The sequence below is a fragment of the Geospiza fortis genome, unplaced genomic scaffold, assembly GCF_000277835.1.
Source record: "Geospiza fortis unplaced genomic scaffold, GeoFor_1.0 scaffold254, whole genome shotgun sequence".
In the NCBI taxonomy this organism is placed as follows: domain Eukaryota; kingdom Metazoa; phylum Chordata; class Aves; order Passeriformes; family Thraupidae; genus Geospiza; species Geospiza fortis.
The window spans coordinates 1,242,093-1,245,820 of NW_005054441.1; the positions used below are offsets into that span (position 1 = coordinate 1,242,093).

Consider the following 3,728-nt stretch of genomic DNA (forward strand, 5'->3'; position numbering starts at 1 on the left):
CAGCAGTAGCAGCAGAGGTGCTACTGTGGCATCTGTTCTTCCTGTCCTGTTTGCTTTGTTCCCGTATTTCATTTTCTCTGCTACAGCTGGTGTGTGCTGCAGTCACATCTGTCCCAGGCAGGCACAGCTTCCTCACTGCACCCCATGCCAGCCCACCCACCCCAAGTCCTCTTTCCTAGGATGTGACAATCCAAAGGTCATGCAGCCCCTGGCCTCCCATATACAGAATCCATGCAAATGCACATATCCAGGAAAAATAAAAACTCCAGAACTTGTTAATTTTACATTCTTTATTCTCCTGTGTCAGTCACAACAGCTATCTCTGTCTGTCCCTGGAAACAGAAGGTTGTGTGTGCCCTTGCAAATGACTCCTTGGTACTAAAAACAGCAGCCCTGGGATAGCTCAGGACTCCACACCACATATAGAAGCTACTCCCCTGGGGTATGGCAGCACTCACACACTATCCAGGAGCGGAAGACTCTTACTCCAAGGCTGGTGACTGGTGTCAGCTTGGCAAGCCAAGTTCCCACCTTCAAGGCACAGAGGTCAGCAGTCAAGGCAGCAGCTTGGCGCACTCAGTGATCACTTGTGCAAGGTGCATGTGGCCAATGCTGAACCAGAGGCACTGGGCACTAATCTGCCCCTGCACAGTCAGTTCTGAGAGATACACAGCACTCAGTCCTTGGGTCAGACACTGTCTGTGTGGCACGTGGAGCCCTGGCCAAAGACATGACTTACTTCCAGGGACATCTCCACTAGACCAAGACGCTCAGAGCCCTGTCCAGCTTGGTCCCAGGGATGAGGCAGTCACAGCTGCTCTGGGCAACCTGAGCCAGGGCCTCACCACAAAAGCCTCCTTCGTGTCCTACCTAGGCCCACCCTCTGTCAGTTTGCACCTGCTGCCCCTTGTCCTTACAGGCCTTGGCGAAAAGCCCCTCTCCGTCTTTCTTACAATCCCCCTTTTGGACAAGACGCAACAAGGCTCCCTGGAGTCATCTCTTCTCCAGGGTTTGCCCTAACAAAAGTGCAAACTTATCAAACTTAATGAGGTTCCTGTGGGCCTGAAGGTCCCTCTGGATGACATCCCCCTCTCCACCTGCACTCCTCAGCCTGGTCTCACCCTCAGACTGGCTGAGGGTCCACCTGATCTCACTCTACACGCTGATGAAAACACAGAATAGTGCTGGTCCCAGTACAGACCCTCGAGGGACACCACTCATGTCAGAACAGTTTTAAGGAGATGCCATTAAGAGTGTTAAGAGAAGCCCCATGCAGTATTCAGCACTGGGGTGGGGAGAGCAGCTCTGGCAAGCATGGATATGTTGTGGAAGGGAGTGTGAAAGGAGCTGCCAGCCCAGGGCCGAGGAGCTCCTTGCCCCACATGGGCTCAGGTGACTGCACAGCAAAGCCAGACCAACCGTCACCCCCACAGTGGCACTGTCAGTAAAAGCCTCTTGTGCATGGGACTGAGCAGCATCAAATAGTAGTGCAAACATGGAGTATTTGTCTGACCTGTGCAGCCAGTGAGTGCCTTTGGAAACAGGTGAGAAAGTTCCTGTTCCCTGACAAAATCCAGGGGGAAGAATGGGACAGACGAAAAAAGGCTCTTGGCTGGAAATGGAAGGAGACAGTTGAACAGCACGTGGCATTTCAAGGAGAAAAACATCTTCGAGTCCAAGGCCACAGTGGTGGGCATCAGCAGCAACAACTGTCATGCAGAACAATGAAGACATTTCTGACACCTTTGGGAGGGCTGATGGACAGTGCCAGGGAAGGTCCCGTGCTATTTCTGGAGCCAAGGCAGTCCTACAATCTAAGACCCATTTACAAAGGGAGCATCCTCTTGGTATTCCAGTGTAACAAGACAGATTTGAGAGCTGATGTCCAATTCAGTCAGGCTTTGTGGTGAGCAGGAGACAGACCAAGCCAGTCTCACCTTATCACCTTGGGATAAGGATCCCTGTTACAAAGCCAGAAAAACACCTGGTTATTGACAGTCCTTTGGGAAGAAACCTAGTTTGAATTCAATTTATGCAAAGTGGAGGAAAAGTCCCACACTAGAAGATCAGTATCTCAGCAGGACTGCTCCATGTCCTTGGCAGCAGGGAGGAAAGGGGAGAGTTCTGCTGCTGCAGGGCAGACCAAAACCCCATGCCCCTGGTTGGCAAGCATCAGGGAAGCTAGGAAAACCTAACCCCCAAAACCTCCCCCCCTTCCAAGGGGAAAGCTCTAGAAGGCAGAAACTCAAGGCAAGAAGGAATTTCTCCCTCGGGCACTTGGAGCACATGGGATGCAAAACACTTACCCTTCAGGGCAAGGAGGCTTTCTGGCTCTTGCCAGGCATCAGCTGTTCCCTGGAGGCTTTTTCAAGACTGGAGGTGTCAGATCTGCATTTTGCTTTGGACAGACCCCACACAGCAACAGAACTTGCCACTGCCAGGATAATCAGGAGCCCTAGAGAGTGCACAAGCAGAAACCCTCTCACTGCTCTGGTCTTGGGACAGAGCACTGCTGCTCAACACCATGAGCCAACAAGCAGAGATGAGCAGTGTCCCTCGAGGGCAAGGGACAGACAGAGAGGAGGTAAGCTAGTGCCAGATTGCATGGAACGGCCTTTCCAAGGACACAACACACCCAAGGCACAGCAATAGTTAAGCTGTGGTGTCAGGCCTCCCTTAGTCCTCCCAGTGCAGCAAAAGCAGCTCCTGATAGAGGTCTGGAATTGATCCCATCAGGATACTCAATATATAGGCCAAGGTAGGTAGGTCCAAGACCATGTGCAGCACTCTTGAGTCTCACACACCTGCAACAATCAAGATCCATGTGTAACCTGGAATCCTCGATGGCACAGAGGCCTCAGGCGTAGCTGAAGGCTCTGTGAGGAAAGAGAAACAAGTCCATGAGGCTTCCAACTCACCTTATGGTCAGCACTCAAAGCAGTCTGCAATCTACACCTGGCTGAGTTCCCAGCTCACCTCAAGAGCACCAAAAGGCCTTTTTCAATTTAAGCAAAACCTTATCTGCCGCTACTGGAGGAAAAAAGTTCTACTGGAAATGCATAGCAGGGAAAGGTGGGAAATTTCCCATCTGGAGCTGAAACTGCAGCATCCCAACCTGTTCTCGTGGCACTGAGAAGCCACACGTACAACCAAAATGCAGCTCTTCACCTCACCTGCCAATTGAACAGGTGCAGACATCAAACCCGAACCCAGTCTCTCACACCTGCAGTAATCCCCCTCCTCTCCACGGCCTCGGAAACCCCTGGGTGAGGGAAGCCAGAAGTGCCTTCCCAAGCACCCCAGACTGCCAATGGGTCTGACAGAGGATGCTCCAGGGCTCTGGTACCGACAGTACTGGGGTGCAGACACAGCTGGACACAAGCCCAGGCACTGTGTCTGCAGCTCCTGGCCAGCCCTGATGGCCCAGACTTCCTCCTCATCCTCTTCCCTTCAGCCTGCCCATTCCCCAGAGGTCAGAGGAGCTCGGGAGGTGGAGAAATTCCAGTGTCTTCTCGAAGCAGCTGCTGGGAATTGCATGTTCTGGAAGAAGGAAGGATGTACTTCAAAGGCCCTTCCCGAGGGAGCCCTGAGGGGTGTCACTGCGGTTCCAAAGGAAGCTGAAGGTTCGCGTCCCCCACAGCGCTTCCTCCACTCACAGTGACCCGCGGTGACCGCAGCTGCCCGGATCGGCCAGAGACGGCGGGGAACAAAGGCTTCGGTCCGGCTTG

General features: G+C 53.0%; 1 long non-coding RNA gene across 1 annotated transcript; it reads right to left on the bottom strand.

The window, feature by feature from the left end:
- Window positions 1-272: 272 nt before the first annotated feature.
- LOC115948603 lies at window positions 273-2,881 on the bottom strand. The gene is made up of 3 exons (XR_004082409.1): window positions 2,805-2,881; window positions 2,307-2,455; window positions 273-1,961 (listed from the first exon to the last, which is right to left on the bottom strand). It is a non-coding gene; the product is annotated as an uncharacterized LOC115948603 (long non-coding RNA).
- Window positions 2,882-3,728: the final 847 nt, after the last annotated feature.